At 41.0% G+C, this 19,996-nt stretch overlaps 1 long non-coding RNA gene across 1 annotated transcript in view; it reads right to left on the reverse strand.

Annotated features, from left to right (window-relative positions):
- Positions 1 to 3,346: 3,346 nt before the first annotated feature.
- LOC140908143 (uncharacterized) overlaps positions 3,347 to 19,996 on the reverse strand; it is a 111,061-nt gene continuing 94,411 nt past the window's right edge. Inside the window, exon 3 of the long non-coding RNA XR_012157776.1 lies at positions 3,347 to 3,488. This is a non-coding gene — a long non-coding RNA (uncharacterized lncRNA). The remainder of the gene's footprint in view (positions 3,489 to 19,996) is intronic.

Below are 19,996 nucleotides of genomic sequence, written 5' to 3' on the forward strand. Positions count from 1 at the left end.
AACTATGCCTTTCTTTTATCACACTACTTCCTTGAGTACTGCAGAAGACCATGAGTTATTCTCATCACACCCAAATAATCCAAGAAGTTCTGGTTCACAGGTTTTCTGCTTATGTCAGCCTGGCCATCCATCGGCACGCACACCGGACATCTTGTCTCAAGAGAATGGCAGGGTCAGACATCCCAAGCCTGAAGCTCTTCACCTCACAATTTGGTATTTGGATGAGCATCAGACATAGAACACTGCTGTTCCAAAACTGTGCAAGCCATTCTTCCTAATAGCAGAAAGGACTCCAAAAGTAAATGTTACCTAGCAAAGAGGAAACATTTCTCTATCTGGATACACTGTATGTCTCCTGAGACAACAGGTGTTCCTGATATTTTAGATTACCTCCTTACGCTCAGGAAAATGGGTCTTTCCCCAGGTCAATATGGGTTGACCTGTTGGCAATCAGCACATTTCACCCACCAACGGATGGCTACTCTGTTTTTACTCACCAAACACCTCTAGGTTCCCAAAGGGCTTAATCTGAACAACCCCTCAATGGGACCTTAATTTAGTACTTTCAGCATTTACCAAGCCACCTTTTGAACCACTGGCCACTTGTTTAATGCTTCACCTGTCTATCTAGTTTGCCTTTCTTGTTGCCATCACCTTGGCCAGACAGGCAGGTGAACTGGGGGCCCTAATGGCAAACTCCCCCTTACACTCTATTTCATAAAGACAAGTTCTCGCTACAACTATATCCAAAATTCACCCCAAAGTACTTCTAGAATGTCATATAAACCAGACTGTCCTGAATTCCTCCCGAAGCCCTATATCTCCAGCGTAGAGAAGAGACTTCATTCCCTTGATGAGAGATAAGGTTTTGCATTTTGCCTACAGAGAACAAAACAGATCAGAAAGTCACCTAGGCTGTTTGTTGTCATAGCAGAATGAGTCCAAGGACAAGCTGCTTCTTTTCAGAGGATCTCCAAGTGGATCTCTGACCATCTGCTACTTTGTTATCAGCTGGCATACCTTCCTGCCCCACATGGGGAACAGGCTCACTCTATGACAGCACAGCCAGTCTCAGAAACGGAACTTCATGAAGTATCTCTGTTATTTGCAAGGCAGCAAGGTGGAGTTCTGTCCACACATTCACAAGACATTATGCTCTGGTCCAAGACTGCTCCACTGAAACAACCTTTGGAATGGCAGTTCTGCAAGCACCTGCATCCTCACACTCTCCTCTTCTTTAAAGTACTGCTCTCGGTTACCCAGAGTGGAATACACATAGGGTCCAGCATTTGAAGACAAAAGGGAAGTTACTTACCCTTCATAACTGGAGGTTTTTCAACTATGGTCCCTATCTGTATTCTACTACCCACTCTCCTTCATCTCGTCTTCAGATAATCTCTGATCTACAGTAAGAGGAGGAACTGGAGAAGCATCAGTCTCTTCAAGACCCAAAAAAGAGCTCTGAATAGGCTCAAAAACTTGTCTCTAAATAATAAGATGGGTGAACTAGAGTGCCTTGTGTTAAAGGAGGATATTGATATAATAGGCATCACAGAAACCAGGGTGGAGTGAGGACAATCAATGGGACACAATCATTCCGGGATATAAAATATATCAGAAGGACAGAACAGGTCATGCAGGGGGGGTGGGGGAGAGTGGCATTATATGTGAAAGAAAATGTAGAATCAAATGAAATAAAAATCTTAAATGAATCCACATGTTCCATAGAATCTCTATGGATAGTAATTCCATGCTCTAAGAAGAATATAACAGTAGGGATCTATTATCGACCACCTGACCAGGACAGTGATAGTGATGATGAAATGCTAAGGGAGATTAGAAAGGCTATCAAAATAAAGAACTCAATAGTAGTGGGAGATTTCAATTATCCCTATATTGACTGGGTACATGTCACCTCAGGACGAAATGCAGAGACAAAATTTCTCGATACTTTAAATGACTGCTTCTTGGAGTAGCTGGTACAAGAACCCACAAGGAGACAGGCAACTCTCGATCTAGTCCTGAGTGGAGCACAGGATCTGGTCTAAGAGGTAACTATAACAGGACCACTTGGAAATAGTGACCATAATATAATAACGTTTAACATTCCTGTGGTGGGAAGAACACCTCAAAAGCCCAACACTGTGGCATTTAGTTTCAGAAAGGGGAACTATGTTAAGTTCACTCCCTCATAGAATATCAGGGTTGGAAGGGACCCCAGAAGGTCATCTAGTCCAACCCTCTGCTCGAAGCAGGACCAATTCCCAGTTAAATCATCCCAGCCAGGGCTTTGTCAAGCCTGACCTTAAAAACCTCTAAGGAAGGAGATTCTACCACCTCCCTAGGTAACGCATTCCAGTGTTTCACCACCCTCTTAGTGAAAAAGTTTTTCCTAATATCCAATCTAAACCTCCCCCACTGCAACTTGAGACCATTACTCCTCGTTCTGTCATCTGCTACCATTGAGAACAGTCTAGAGCCATCCTCTTTGGAACCCCCTTTCAGGTAGTTGAAAGCAGCTATCAAATCCCCCCTCATTCTTCTCTTCTGCAAGCTAAACAATCCCAGCTCCCTCAGCCTCTCCTCATAACTCATGTGTTCCAGTCCCCTAATCATTTTTGTTGCCCTTCGCTGGACTCTCTCCAATTTATCCACATCCTTCTTGAAGTGTGGGGCCCAAAACTGGGCACAGTACTCCAGATGAGGCCTCACCAATGTCGAATAGAGGGGAACGATCACGTCCCTCGATCTGCTCGCTATGCCCCTACTTATACATGCCCTCTGGGGCACCTGGCATTGGCCACTGTCAGTAGACAGGATACAGGACTGGATGGACCTTTGGTCTGACCCAGTATGGCCATTCTTATGTTCTTAACAGAATATGGCCCAATAAAACATATTACCTCACCCACTTTGTCTCTCCAATATCCTGGGATCAATATGGCTACAACAACACTACAGTCCTACTAGCTCTTCTACAGTATGCATAATGCTATCCCAACAAGTAGCATGTTTTTTTAATTACTTTGCTGACCTGGGTTTATTTCCAAACATTGACATTGATCCTGCAATCAGAACATGCGTGGACCCTTGGACCCGCATGGGAATCTGACATCAATGACTCTCCAGGAGTCAGCCTATATGGCTCCATAATATATTGCTGCCAGTTCTTCCAACACCAGTTCTCATTCTCACCAGTGTCACCCCTCTGCCAAATGGTAGCAGATGTCTGTGGCCTTGCAGGTTGGCTTCCCAGTGGTAGCAAAATCAGCAACATGGAGTCTGGGTTTATTGTAAGGGTAAATTATTTTATTTACATACATACACAAGTCCTAGAACAGGGGTAGTCACAAACAGCATGCAGGAAATTGCCTCTGCTCTCACACCAATGTTTGGTTTCCAGGAATCCACATTGCATCACACATTTACAGTAACAGAGAACAAACCCATCTGCTGCTCTCCACAGCTTCTCTTTATACAGAAGACCCCTGCAACAACAAAACAACCAATTGAACCAACAACAACAACATAATGAAAAAATCCACAATGATACAGCATTTCTCCCGGGATTAAAAACTTGTTCACTTACTAAGAATACTTGGAAGATTATGTAACAGTGACATCTGGTAACATCTGCCATAACAATATCAGATTTATTTAAAGTGTATTTAAAAATAAAAGAGCATTAATACAATGATATGGGACATAAAGCACATCTCATTATATTATGCTGTGGTACCTCATAACGTTCAATTCATCCTAATTCCTCTTCCACTTTTTTTAAAATGATCATTTCTTCTATTAATTCTAATTTAAATTGCAAGCTTCTCTGAGCAGGGATCTGTCTTGTTGTTTGTCTATGATCTGTCACATATTCCCTAATACACATATAAATACTAAATAGTGAATGTGAATGCAGCAATGGTGCCACATGTGAATGCTATAATTTCACGAACTGTTTCTGTTCTGAGTTTTATTATCCTCACAAATAGCACACAGGGCTTTTGGTTGCTACCCCAATAATAAACAACAATAATAGAAAGAAAGGGTTTGGAAGGGAAAACCAATACAATGTGAAAACTTTCTGCCAAGGATTTCAATGTGAGTTATTAAAAAAAGGAAATGCATTACACTGAGGTTATTTGATTCTACCACAGTACCCACAATATAACCCATTCCAAGCAAAGGAAGAGTCAAATAATATGGCATTGTTGGATTCTTTTAACTGGTGCCCATTGCAGCCTTTGCAGAATTGTTCATGATGTGTGTCAGTTTTCTCTTCTGAACTCCATCTCTTTTCCATTTCAGCCACCACAGGTTACATATTTGCAAAAAGTGACTTTCAGCTCGGAATCTTATCACAGCCCTATTGGCTTGGCTTCTTTTGACCTTACCTGGCAAAGCAACTGCCTCAGAGCCCCAAAAGGCTGTTTTGTTTTGGTTTTTTTTTGTTACAGCCTTGGCAACAATAATATGCAGCACACAAATACACAATAACTCCAGGCACCAGATGGGTTGGTTAAGTCTGTTCTAGTGTCTTGCCACCAGCTTGCAGACCCAACAGACTACAGATAACTGTCACTAAAACAAAAATACTTGTTGACTGTCAAATAACTGAACCAAATCTGTCACTGCAGTATGTTCTTGTTTGTCCATATCTGCACCAAACCTAGACTGCTCCTAGTTACAAACACTTGAAAGGATAACATAATAGAGTCTTCCTGAGGCATGAGCTTATACTCAACTGTCTTCACTTGTATGGGAGCTCACCTACAATGGCAGCATCTTGAAAGAGAAAGGTGAACAGTAGAATCATAATCAGGAGATGGTGACTTTGAAATAAATTTCTTTCCAAGTCTATCAAGGTGACTGCTACCTTATTTAAAGACTGCTGCATACAATAAGAGTAAAGAAGAGAGCAATATAGATACAGAGGAAGTTTTAATATCTGAGAGCCAAGGAAGAGGTAGGGGTAACAGAAGGCATAAAGCAATGGGCATTAAATAGGCAGGGGGCAAAAATCAGGGTTTCTCATATAAACCATTTACAGAAGTTAGGGTCTCTAACCTACTTAACTATCTTCATTCATATGATCTTCCAGAAAACACCATCCTGGCCACTGTCTATGTAGAAGCCCTCTACATCAACATTCCACACAAAGATGGACTACAAGCCATCAGGAACAGCATCCCCAATAACGTCACGGCAAACCTGGTGGCTGAACTTTGTGGCTTTGTCCTCACCCATAACTAGTTCACATTTGGGGACAATATATACCTTCAGATCAGCGGCACTGCTATGAGTACTCACATGGCCCCACAGTATGCCAACATTTTTATGGCTGACTTAGAACAACGCTTCCTCAGCTCTCGTCCCCTAATGCCCCTACTCTACTTGTGCTACATTGATGACATCTTCATCATCTGGACCCATGGTAAAGAAGCCCTTGAAGAATTCCACCATGATTTCAACAATTTCCATCCCACCATCAACCTCAGTCTGGACCAGTCCACACAAGAGATACACTTCCTGGACACTACAGTGCTAATAAGCGATGGTCAGATAAACACCACCCTGTACTGGAAACCTACTGACCTCTATACTTACTTACATGCCTCCACCTTTCATCCAGACCACACCACATGATCCATTGTCTACAGCCAAACTCTAAGATACAACTGCATTTGCTCTAACCTCCCAGACAGAGACAAACACCTACAAGATCTCTATCAAGCATTCTTACAACGACAATACCCACCTGCCGAAGTGAAGAAACAGATTGACAGAGCCAGAAGAGTACCCAGAAGTCACCTACTACAGGACAGGTCCAACAAAGAAAGTAACAGAACGCCACTAGCCATCACCTTCAGCCCCCAACTAAAACCTCCTCAGCGCATCATCAAAGATCTAAAACCTATCCTGAAGGACGATCCCTCACTCTCACAGATCTTGGGAGACAGGCCAGTCCTCGCTTGCAGACAGCCCCCCAACCTGAAGCAAATACTCTCCAGCAACCACACACCACACCATACAACAAAAACACTAACCCAAGAACCTATCCTTGCAACAAAGCCCGTTGCCAACTCTGTCCACATATCTATTCAAGGGACACCATCATAGGATCAGCCACACTATCAGAGGTTCTTTCACCTGCACATCTACCAATGTGATATATGCCATCAAGTGCCAGCAATGTCCCTCTGCCATTTACATTGGCCAAACCGGACAGTCTCTACACAAAAGAATAAATGGACACAAATCAGAGGTCAAGAATTATAACATTCAAAAACCAGTCGGAGAACACTTCAACCCCCCTGGACACTCAATTACAGACCTAAAAGTCGCAATTCTTCAACAAAAAAAACTTAAAAAACAGACTCCAACGAGAAACAGCATAACTGGAATTAATCTGCAAACTGGACACCATTAAATTAGGCTTGAATAAAGACTGGGAGTGGATGAGTCATTACACTAACTAAAAACGATTTCCCCATGCTAATTTTCCCCTTACTGTTAATCACGTCTTCTTATCAACTGTTTCAAACGGGCCATCCTGGTTATCCGTACAAAAGTTTTTTTTTTCTCCTGCTGATAATAGCCCACCTTAATCGATTGGTCCCATTAAGAGTCTGTATGGCAACCCCCATTTCTTCATGTTCTCTTATATATATCTTCCTATTGTATTTTCCATTGCATGCATCTGATGAAGTGGGCTTTAGCCCATGAAAACTTATGCTGAAATAAATTTGTTAGTCTCTAAGGTGCCAGAATTACTCCTCGTTCTTTCTGCTATCTTCATTCACAATACGCTACTTCACTTCTCTTAGACTCTCTGTCACTATATTATCTTTCTGGCCAAGTTGTGGATCCTACTTTTGTCTTCATGTGAAAGAACATCCAGGAGAGACACCAGCTTAGAAATTGCGTTGACCAACATCACAGAGAGCAGCTAATCCAAGTGATGAGTGGCAAATAATTGAGAAACCATTTCTCCCCACTCCCAAGCCCAGAATCTGATGACAGGTTGGAGAACCACTGCTCCCCAGGGAAAGTGAAGTGATGTGTTTTGGGCTATCCTATTCTGAGCCCCAGGGAATGAAGTCTGGTACCTTTTGATTTCAGCAACTCCCCTGCAGCTAAAGGACTGAATTCTCAGTTTCTCTTCACAGAGGGCTAGACGCCAGGATCTCCACAGAGACTGACATGCGTTCAGTCTATTGTCAGCTCCCTCTAGTGCACCACAGCTCAGGGAGGGATTGAGTCTTGAAAAGTGTGCAGGGCAGGCACTCCTCCAGCAAGTTAAGTCTGCTCTGTATACCAGTGTGGAAGCAGGGTAGCGTCATGAGCTTGCCTTATCTATTAGGAGGAATGTGCAAAACAGGGACACATGCAGTGGGTGCATAAATCTCCTTGAGCCTGAGACTAAACAGGGAGATTACTTAATTTCCACATGCCTCAAAAGGTGTGGCTCCTCTGTATCACAGCACATGGCTTTCCCCTCCTCACCTCCTTCCCTAAACTACTAGGCCTGCTAAGCAGAACAGGCCACATCCCCAACTAGAGTAAATCAGCATCGCTCCATAAATGTCAGTGAAGCAACGCTGATTTATACCAGCTGAGGATTTTGCCCACACATCTGAACATTTTTCTTCTATTTTTAGATAAAAAAAATACAAGTTAGGAATATAATCTCTATAAAATTATAACACATATAAATGGTTTCCTCCCCCAACATTGTATGTCAGATGTGGAGAATCACATTGTTTTGAAAAGGATTACAAATTAAATTTAGGCTACAAGATGGTGTAGGAAGCTTAGTCTTAAAATAGGGTGTTTGTAGGGGAAAGAAAAAAATATCAGACAGCTTTGAAAAATGGGTTTATTATTCAGCCATCATGGGGCCTCTGAGGGCTAATCACTAGCTGCTTTTATTATGCAAAACTGCATCTGGTGTTCAGCTTCAACATTTGGAGTAAGTACTGTATAATAACCCTGCTAGTCTATGCTTATTTTCAAGTTCTAATATTTTTAATATCCTGTTAAGCACACCATTGGCTTATCTTCAGTAAGAATCAGGTTTTTAAAAGAATTTAATGAATTCATCAAAAGCTAAGAATATATAAATCAGTTATTAGTTAGGCTGTTGATGGCATTAGACTACATATTAGTGTGCTCTTTTAGGAACACACAAGATGTGCACTGTGAAAAGAAGGGAAAATGCATGTTTCAGTTTAGGTTCATTTCCACTACAATCTTCTTCATGCTTTCTGGCACATTTATTGGAGAAGGTACACTAGATTTTCCCTGTTCTCTCTCGTCAACGGCAGGGGTTGGAACCTAATTTCTTTAATAAAAGTTAGAGCTGTCATGGCCATGAAGGGAACAAGCTGGGTTAATTTAATCAGCCATCCTAGTTGAGTGTTTAATCCAACATGCACACTGTGTTCTACTTGGTGGACTTCTTAGAGAGCCCAAATCTCATATGGGCTGAGCCTGAGGTAGGTTGGGTCTGATAAGCCCATTTTCTACATCCGTCACTGAGGTCTGACCTGAAGACCTGGCTTGGCTTTGTGTGCTCTGACCCTAGCCTCAAGAGTCATTCAAGGATCAAAGTCTAGAGCTGCAAGCCAATAGGCACATGCAGGCTGCCATCAGGCACATTCATTCTGTTGCGTATGCCTTCTTCAGAGAAGGGAAGCAAACTCACCCTTTGCCCATTGGTTAACTGCCTGGTTACTTGCTGACCCGAATGGGGTGAAGGGAAAACAGAAAGTGAAAAACCCATAAACTAAGTGCCCTTTCTGCTCTGGAATGGAAAGTAGTTGAGTGGTTGCCTATTCTATGTAAAAACAAGTAAGAGAAAGTCTGGTCACTATAAACACTTTAATTCCAAAAGCTCCCAGAACCGAGTCTGGAGAGAGCTGGAAGAAAGCTAATTGGGCCCTTCCTAAATTCATGAAATCTTTACATCACTTAGAAATACAAACTTTTAATTACCAATCTACTGTACCTGTAAAATTCAGTTTCACATTCTAGATTGCCCATACACTTTAGCATATAGTCTGTGGGATTCCATATGCATCTCTGAGGATCATGCATAAAAATGCTGCTGGCTTCACTTGATGGATTATGCTCAAAGAAAATGTGAGCCAGGTCTTCAGGTGGAGTAAAAATCAGTATGTGATTTGACTTAGCAATATGCATATTTTAATTCATTTTTTGTACGTTTTAGTTTGTTCATGACAGAAGTGCTAGGAGCTGTGACAGCTGAAACAGTGTCAGATGACTTAGCCGGTTCCATTTTAGATTAATTATTCCTGGCTGAAAATTACCCGCACACTGGTGTTTAATTAAGAATAAAATAGCCTGTCAACCAATAAATAAGAGTTTTTTATTTGATTTCAGCTGTTTCATTCTCACAGTATTCCAGAATATGGGATGCCTGTTATTAATCATTTTGTGCTTTGGGGAGACCAGGCTAAAGTTATAAACCTTTTCTTGAGATATATCATATAAGACAATTCAGTTACTGATGAGGCATGAATGCATCTAATGGCATATTCTGTTGGGTGATTTATTTTAATTGTCACACTGGGACCTGTTATTACACAGCAGTAGAATGGGTCACTGCATTAAAAAAAATTAAAGCTGATGCAAGGCATTCATTTTTAGCCTGTTTGTAAATTCAGTATTTGGGGTAGAGATATGCTGACTACATAGATACTGTGTGGCAACATGCTCAGCAATGGCAAACTTCCCTTTATAATAAACAACTATTTGCATTCGAATGGTAAGGAAATTCAGTGACTGGCACACTAGGACTCTGTCATACGCATTGTGGCCTAAGAGCAGTTTGGGGAGAGTATCCGTGGATGGGAGGCATTTCTGTTAACAAAAGGTTGCTTCAAGGGAATCAAAAAATGCTGGGTCATATTTGGTACTTCAGTGCTTCCCAGGATACAAGATGTCAGCTAGAAAGGTTGAAGTTGATGGACAGACAAGTTCACAAGCTGTAGAGTTAAAATTACAAATATTGCTTTTCTCTAGAAGGTTTTGAAACTAATAGTTATAACTGGAACAGTGTCAAACAAACAGGTCTTTTCTGTGTCTAACGATTCTGTTCTGTTTTGTTACCTCACACAGAAGGGTATAGCTTCATTCATCCCAAAGCTCTTCGTAAGTATAAAGGTCATTCCTAGACATACATAATGCAATGAAAATTTGGCCATTAACTTTAAAAGAGCCCAATCCTGTATTTATTGAATATATATCCAATTTCCATACTTGGCAGCTCCCACTGAGGAAATGGAAGCTGCTGGGCACTATATATTCTGGTCAGAGATGAAGAAATTCTAGAAAGGATTACTTTGTGCCTGATTCTCTGAAACCTGAAATCAATGGGTCCACTGACTTCAGTGGGTCTTGGATCAGGCCCTTAATCCACCACCCAAAGATAACCACCTATCTGGTTGCTGTGGGGAAACACAGCAACCATTTTACAGTGTGTTAAATCAAACTAGCTACTATTCTTTGAGGTCCCTTTTGTTTGGACAGCTAGGAATTTTGTAATATTTGGGTCACATTCCCCTCTAAGCCCAGCATTGACCACTAGATAAGTTCCTGGTCCTTCTATGAATTGCTGCTGAGGAGCCAATTCAGTAGTTATCCCTGAACAACCTTGAGGATATGATGCAGACCAGCAGCATTATATGGGTCATGCAAGACATAACAGTCCTATCTCCCCACATCTCTTCACAATTGCATAAGAGCTGGCCACAACTTAACCCTTTATTAGGAATACCGAGACACCAGGCATCCTGCGACATCTGCTCATGAGTGCATACCGGGGAAAAGGAGGAGGGGAGAAGGGAGAGGGCTCCTGGAGTTTTCTCCTAGCCATATATATCTCTGCACGGGGTCTAGGTAAAAATTGAGCTGGGGATCAAATGCACAAGCCTGCTCCACTAGCCTTTCAAAAGTGGGAGAGGCATGGAGAACGCATGGCATGCTTGCAATCTAACACAGGGCGATGGGCTTGTGACTTCACTGTGAGAATTTTAGTGGAGTCAGCACAAATTACTTCTCTGAGCTCCTCCTACTCTAGCATGGTCCACAGCTTAATCTTTCATTATTTTATCATAGAATGTAAAGACTCATTCATTTAGCACTACTTTTTTCCCAGTAACAGCTCACCAGCAATGTTCCCTCTCATTTTTGACAGGCCATGTGTGCAAAAAATTTCTTGTGTGCAAATTTTTGTGCTTTTGTGCAAATTTTTGTGCGTTCAGTGTTTCGCCGCGTATGCGGGGTTTAGAATCTGTGTGCGCACGCCCATGCACACAGCTTAGAGGGAACAGTGCTCACCAGTTAATTAATCTTAAGTAGTATGAAGTTTGACACCACTTTGCAAGTGTTTAAAACTTTGTTATTAACATTTTTTCTGGGCTGAAGAGTAGCAAAGAATTTCCTGGTCTAAGAGCAAAAAGTTGTGAGGTAGGTGGGCCTGTATATGAAAACTGAACCCCCAAAAGAGTGTGATTTTAGGAGGAAAAGACTTTTTGCTCTGACTGGGTTAAAGTCTAACCTTTTGCCCAAATTTTGTGGGTTAGAAATGCTATTCAGAGCTGAAATACTGAACAACAAAATATAAAAAGGAAATTATAAGCATCTATCTGTAGAACAAGAACAGTCAAGGAATTATGACCTGTTCCTCTGTGTGTGTGTGTGTTGGGGGGGGAGGGGAGCAAGGGACTGAATGTATGAAATTAATATTTGTTTGCATTTTTTAAAGCTATCTTTGAGCTGGGACTTTTGTGCAGTGTTGGAAATAATACCTGTAGACCAATCCATGACCTCAAAAGTCTCAGAATACTGACTGGCCTGTTGATTGGCTATATTTTTGGATCCACAGAATTTCACACCATGCTTTTTTTGTTTGCATGAAGATGACTTAATCAAACTCCACTGGGTAATGAAAATGTCTTCAGAGGGGGTGTACCACATTCTGATTCACTAAAACTCCGGAAGAGGACCCAATCAGGCCACTATCTTCAAAAACTGAAACAAATGAAGGATTAGATTAATTTGATATTAACCCACTTTCATTTAATTTGCCTACATGTATTTCCAATATATGCTTTTTGTTAAGCTATTTAGTTTAGTTACTACAATACATGAAATTAGGAACCTGTCTGGTTCAGATGTTTCTTCCCTACCTGTCAGGGTTTCAAACCTGCTGAGTCCTGGTGCAGATAACAGAGGCAACTCTTTGACCCACCTATTGGTGGTCCAGAAAATTGCCTTAAGATCCTCCCATAACTGGTGCCCAAACAGGCTACTGTTAGCTTCTGAAGGAAAGTCAGCTTATGTATTGGCCTTTTTCCCCCCGAATAAGCAATGTGGGTTCCAGAAGCTTTCAGGGAGTAGTGGATACCAGCTCATCAACCTAAAAGTGACCAATTTAAAATGTGCCAATTTAAAAGAAAAATAAATATTTGTAAAAGGTATGATTTTAGAAGCACAGATCGCTGCTTTCATGGTTTCAGACACCACTTTTTCTTAAATGGTCTAATTCAGAAGAGATATTTTGTATCATGTATTGGGAAATAATATTAGCCCAATCCTGCATACATTGAAATCCATCCATTGCCTGGTGAAGGTTCAAACAATTTTAGCGTCATATTACATTTATTTGTAACTCAAATGAAATAAGAAAATTCACACAGAAGCCAATATTACAGAGAGTTCGGGTTTGAACCTCCCGAACACCACGCTCTACTTCCATCTTTAGCTCCTCTATCCACAGCATAGCTCTCACGGATATCGATGGTGTTGTCAATGTAGCATGCTGACAGTATTTTACATGGCCTCTTCTGTCTAGGAATTCTAGTGGCCTCAGATCTTCAAACCTGCATGTGAAATCCTACCCTTTGGAAGGGTGTTATGTTTGAGTGGGGGAGGGAAGATGATAAAGCAAATTCACCCATGGTCAAATACATGGACCATCCTGCTGTGCACATTTGGCAAGGAGTACAGTGTTTCTGCAGCTAACATGTATTGCAAACACTAGTGTACAGAATGGCCAATTAGTATGGACACATCTCCTGGTCAGCAGGCCACACTCCACAGTAACCACGATGAGCTGGCAGGCAGGGCAATAGGTCCTATTCCTGGAGCTCTCTCAAGAGCTCAGTAGTGATACTGCCCTGCTTCTTGAACAGAGAAAAGGGGAAGTAGTAGGTCCTTCTGCCTCAGGGAACCCAAATATGGAGTGGCTATTTCTAATTGTTTTGTCTTCACTGCCTCAGTTTCCCTCATCTGTTCAACATAGGTAGTGTAACTGAGGATCAATTAACATTTAAAGCACATTGAAGATCAAAAGGGGATAAAGATGGGTCTAGTTCTACAATCCTCATTCAGGCACCATTCCTATTGCCTTCTATATTTATTACTCTGTTCCAGAAGACACAGCACTATCTTTACATGTGTCTATTCTCCAAAAGTGCACCACAGTGAGATCCCAATTCCTGCCATTAATTCCTAAGATGCTATGTGAAGAGAAAGTTTAGAAATAAAAAAGCTTCCCTGTCCATATTTTATTAATAATTACTGGATCAATATGTATTTTGTAAATGCAAGTGAGAAAACAGGCACATGCCCCATGGAAGTTGGCAAGTTACCCAAATAATATTCAGTTAATTTAGCCATGTGACAATTTTGATATTGTTTAATTAAGGCAAAAGCATAAGAATAAGTTCACCTGCAAAACAACAGTCTGAATGAGAGCAATTGAGTTTAAAAGCTAGTAGACATGTTTTTTTAGAGATGAGCCTGAGCTATACACATCAGCCCCAAATTGAGGTGTGTTCAGATTCATGCCCATCTCTTTCTTGTGTGTTTCCTGTGTTCTTTTATGTAGATGCTAACCACAGCCCCAGTTTTATTTACTCTCACTGAAAGGCTGCTCTTGACTAACCAGGCTGATCTGTTGATTAATAGTCTCCACTGCTACCACCCAGTACTGACATCATTACAGAACCCATGCCTGTATTTATTCCTATTAACTACATTGAGGAAATGTTTATTTTTATGTCAGACACTTGGACCTGAATCTAGAGACCATTATTTTTCATAAATGTCAAACACCAAAGTTTCCTTGTTATAGTTATTAAACACTAGTGGCACAATAGCAGCAGAAGCCAAAGCTCCCATGAGAATTAGCAGCATCATTAGTACATTCCTCTTCTGGCTCACTCCTGGCTGTTGACACTTATTCTTCTGAATTTCCTAGTTTCATTTGCTTCACTCAGGATAGCTCATCAAATCATACAAGCTGTAGATGGGAAAGAAGAATTAGATCATCCAATCCATCTCCCTGCAAATGCAGAATTGTTCCCTGCAATTATTTTTTTGTTTTTTGGTAATCTAGTTTTAAATGTGCCTAACAATGGGGTTTCACCATTCCCTCTGAGAGACTACTCCACAGTTTCCAGATACTACTGTGCTATCAGATAGTAATTCCTACTAATGATGTTGAACCCCTGCACCAAGCTAAAATAATTCTCCCTCCTGCTAGTATTTGTAGATTATCAAATCTATTCCCTCTGTTCCCTGTGGAACTCTTTGCCAGGGGATGTTGTGAAGGCCAAGACTATAACAGGGTTCAAAAAATAACAAGATAAATTCATGGAGGATAGGTCCATCAATGGCTATTAGCCAGGATGTGCAGGGATGCTGTCCTTAGCCTCTGTTTGCCAGAAGCTGGGAATGGATCACTTGATGCTTACCTGTTCTTTGGCATTGGCCAAAGGTTAGAAGGCAGGATACAGGGCTAGACAGACCTTTGGTCTGACCCAGTACGGCCATTCTGATGTTCTCTTACAATTACCCCACCCCCTCATACAGCTATTTAGCTAATCTAACCTTCTCTCATAACTCAGCTTTTCTAGCCACCTGATTCTTTTTTCTTGTTCTACACTGAATTTCTTTCATTTAATTCAGTGGAAATTTCAGACTGTTTTCACTTCAGTCAACTGTATGTTATTGGAACTCTTATCTTCCGGTTCTCACAACTGCCTATTTGGTGATGACAATCGGTTTACGTGCTCACACAGATCTCTCAATTCAGATGGGAAACCAAATTTTTTTTTTTGTAATTTTCAGTAAACCATCATTTTAAGTGCTACGGTTGTGGTTCTACACAGATCCAAATGTTTCCCCTGACTTAATATCTGAATTATTTCTTGCAAGTATGCTTTTCATCTCTCTTTTCTGGAATCTATTCTCCGTTAGCATTAAAATCATGTGCCCCTCTGTTTTTTCAATGCCTTACAGTCTGAAAGTCAGCCTTTACACTAGTAATCTGTGTTCTTATACTACCTTCCTCACCATAGTATCCAAGCAATGTGACTAATATCTTTTCATGCAAGATATTGTCATTGTTCTTTCATCTGTGTGTACAGGCTCCTGAAATTGCTGTTCTTCTACATCAAAATATTTTCAATCTCGTCATTCATTGGTTCCAATCCAATGATCTTTCAACCTTGTTTTCCATTTAGCTCATTTATAATACCAAGAACTTCTTGCTGTAAGCTCACCTAATTTTCTGTCAGTTTCTGCTTTTTTATTTCCATGGCAGTTTCTCTGCTATGTCTAATCTCTGAAGCTATTACTGCATCGTAGCAATTTAGAAGATGTGGTATCTCACTTTCCTGTGTTTTTGAATTCTCACTGATAGATCAGAGAAAATTAAAGAAGGGAAGCTACTGATGATGAAAGCTATCTAAGATCTTAAGATAAAGTCACTTCTGCTTCTCATTTTGTATGGAACAACCAATTGCTGCCTGTTTTATAGGTGTCTGACAGCCTCTTTTTTTCCAAAACCAGGTCAACAAACAGGTCAATCTATTACTATCTTGAATTGAGTCTGCTTTGCTGGATCATTCATTGCACTGACATCCACATTTGAAGTCATTCTCTATGGCCTCTTCTCAGTTTCACTCACATTTCCTCAAAACAAGATGACAACTGGATTCAGATTCTCACTACATCATTGTTGTGCTCAAAAAAAATAAAGCTACACCTCAGACTACAATATAGTATACACTGCTTTAACTGATTGCTTTGTTTTAGGGAGCACCGTGTAAGCTGGTGACTCATTCTGATTGTACTGGGTGCCACAACTGGTTTAGAATATTTAAAATCAAGTTGGAGAAAAATAAAATATTTTCATCTATATTCTCTTGACAAAGAACTCTTCCTCACCTAGTAAAGTCTGCTGTTTCTAATCTAGGTATCAAACCCTCTGAAAAGCAAGAAACTGAGCACTCTATTTCATATTTTTCGCATCACCTTAATTATCTGTGTTGGAATATCGACACTAGCAATGTTGGGATTCCGCATATTGTTAAAATATTCTCATTATCAGTAAGAACTTGAACAATGTATTAGCCACTGCATTTTCACCAGCACTGCAAACTTCCCAACAGCTGCTGTGAGAACACGTGCCCCTCTATTTGTTTCAAATCAGTGTTACCAACCACATCTCACTGTTTCTAAAGGTTCCTGAAGCAATGTGCTCTTCAGGAGTAGATTGCATAGCAGGATTTTCCCCAGCATATTAAAAATTATGCAGTGGGTATTATCCCTTGTTTCAGATGCAAGCCCACCATTATGAAAGCTCCCAAAATATAAACACAGGAGGGCTTTAATTTAAAAAACAAACAAAAGTAATAAACAAAAACCTTTTAATTTAAAGAAAGGAAAAATGAACAGTGAGGTCTGGTGAGCAGGACTGACTTGAAACTATTAGACACAGTCACCCGTAAAGGTAAAAGACCTAGCAGGAGTGGATAGATTTGGATGTAAGCAAGCAAACATATCTCAGAGGACTTGATGGACAACTACTCACCTGTGAAATCCCACAAGACTCAGTCCCATTTCTTTCACCTGATTCAATGCATAGGTTATAGTCTTTTTGGGAAGTCATAACAAGCCACGGACTTCACAGCCAGCATTAAGTAGAGAATATCCCTCTACAGCCCCATCACCCAGCTCTTCAGGTGCTCAAACAAAATGAGCATTTGGATGAAAAAGATTCCTGAAACTTAATCCGGGCAAGATACAAGTAGTCCCGGTGGGCAGAGAAGTGTTTTGAAGCCTTACTCAAAACCATTATGTTGCTATTAATCTGATGTTCATCAAGGTTATATATTGCCCACACCTCTGCTTCTTGCCTCGCCTTTTCCTTGTTGCCCTTCCCAGGCTATGACCTCCTGTTAACATGAGAATGTAACACCATAATCTTTTGTTCTCCCCAGACTCAGTCAGCAGTCCTTTGTCCATGCCAGGCTAAATGATTTCTTACCTTGATAATGCAAGGTTGAAAGGGAGATTTCTCCCTCCTTCATTAAGAAGTCTTCAGCCTAGAACCCTTATATAAGTACTGGCCCAACACTGGCCTCCAGTGTTATACTGCTCAGACCTTTTCTTCTGGCCTCACCTCTCAGGGGAGTCCTCCTTTCTCCTACCAATCCACAGGCGTGTTGCCATTACTCCAGCTCCCTGCAGGTCTCTCTGCAAACTGAGCCACAAGCTTCCCCCATAGATAGTCTGCCAGTCACATGATTTTATCTTGGTCATGTGCTCTGGACCTGCCTTTCCCATCAGTCCCTTACAGGGAACTACATCTCCCAGAATCCCTCTCCAGTCCTTTCCTGGAAGGCCAGTTCTAGTCTTGCAAAAGGAAGCTGCAGAGAATTGTGTAAAATAGCTAGGGAAACACAGCTTCGCAGTATTTCATAACTAATGTGTCGGCTTATTTGGGGTAAGATTGAATCTGTTCAGAGAGAAAAATAGGTTAAAAAGTGTTAATAAATGTGCTAATCATCTAAAATACATATTGGATTTTTCCATAAAATGAACATGTATTCCAATATATTGTAGAACATAAATTAAGGTTCTCTGCTCTGGGCTATTTCTGGCATTTAAAGTAATTGCTGTAATGGATATGTTACAGCTATATCCAGATGTTACTATAGCTAAGATAAATGCTATTAAAAAAAATAACCCACCAGCAAATAGCCAGTGGATTTGCTTTATCATCTTACTGCCACTGAAATGAGCAGCATTCAGACTGAAGGTTTTCAGAGGGCTGAAGTGAAACTCACCATTGGATGACTCACAAATTAAATAAATAGTCTTCCCACCTGAAACTGACATTAAATAAATATTTTGTCATGTGCTCCCTATATTGGTAGGTCCACCCAAAAGGTAAGCTTTCCTTTTCCACTGAAGGATCCTCGGTTCACAAGAGACCATGAACCTGATATTCTCCTCTTGCATGGGCCTGTCTTTGAGGAGAGTAAACTAGGAGGAAAATCCACTGCCTTTTGATTATTGGTTGATTGGCACTGATTCTGTACCAGTTTAACTACCGTTTAACAGTGAACATTTGACATGCACATTTTCATCGATTGACTATACCATGATGATGGCTTACAGTATGCTAATCCTGTCACAAACTCTTTTGTCTAGATCACCAACTATATGGAGAGATTAATGGAGTATGACTAAACCAGACTGGTCTGTTCAAGTACTATGGCAGCTGGATTACAGAACATGGTGAGCTTGAATGTGAGATGCAGTGCTGAGGAGTGCTGGACCAGTGTGGAGTAGCCTCACAGGTATTGTGTACTACAAGCATATACCACTGAGATGGAAAGCCCAGCTGTATAGAAGAGTAGTGCACCTCCCGCAATGCTGTACAGTGCAGAAGCCTGGGCAGTATAGAGACGGCAGATTCAATGCCTACAGGTGTTGAGATGAGATGTCTTTGTGTAATAAAAAAAGAGTTTCAGGAAGGGGCAGATTTCAGAATCAAAGCATTAGGATGTCTGTGACATAATGTGTGTGACAATATTCAAGAAGTGTGGTTTCGCTGGTTTGGACACACAGAGGATGAGTGAATGAAGAGGACCTGGGGAAGAAAGCATGCAGGGAAGGTGGTAAGAAAGAAACCCCGAGGAAAGCTGAGGAAGAGCTGGATGGATTGCGTTAAAGAAGATGGTAAGCCTTAGACCCACTACAGGCAGACCAAGAGAGCAGATGCTTACATGAAGACCAGGCTCCAGATGATGTGATAAGATGAAGAAGTAGTTCACCAACTTTAAGTGAGCTACTGATTCTAGAGATCTCTTTAGTTCCTCAGTTCCTAAAGAGGAAGGACATCCCAGTGCTTAGAGTACTAACCTAGACTCTGGGATTTAATTCCCGCTCAGACACAGATCTCCTGTATGAACTTGGGCAAGTCAGTGGAATCAATGGAAGTTAGGAACCTAAATATCTTTGTAGATCTGGGCTTTAGTCTCTCCGTGCTTCAGTTCTCTATCTGTAAAATAGGTATAATTGCACTGCCCTACTTCTCATGAGGATATCTACATTAAAGATTGTGAGGTGCTCAGATACTATGGTGACTGGGCCATACAAGGACCTAAGAAAGACAGATTCCCAAAGAATCAGTTTTCAGTAGATAGCTAGAAGAAAATGTTTGGATCAAGTTATCCTACTCAGCTGTTCAAAAATAAATGGAGGGAAAAGACGGAAATCACAGATCTCAGCTAGACCCTGTCTTACATCCAACTGCAGACTCAACCTTACAAAGTGCTGAGTGTCTCCTGAAATGTCATGAATATTCAGCAGCACCTCTCAGGAAATATGGTACTTTGCAGGATTGTGTTCTGTATTGTTATCTGACAGTGATGGACATCTGGCAGACAAAGAAAAACAAGAAATGACTATGATCAAGGCTTCCTGGTTCTGTTCTCTACTCTATTTTTAGCTTATGATGTCACAAGCAGAAATTTCAGCTCTGCTTGTTTAGTATTAGTGACTGGCCACTGATTTTTGTGTCTTATCTACCTATCTTTTTGTGGCCATCATTTTCATTTGTCAGTTGCAGAGGTGTACACCTCTGCTCTTCCTCAGTAACCCATAACAC

This window comes from Lepidochelys kempii, chromosome 3, assembly GCF_965140265.1.
Source record: "Lepidochelys kempii isolate rLepKem1 chromosome 3, rLepKem1.hap2, whole genome shotgun sequence".
Lineage (NCBI taxonomy): Eukaryota > Metazoa > Chordata > Testudines > Cheloniidae > Lepidochelys > Lepidochelys kempii.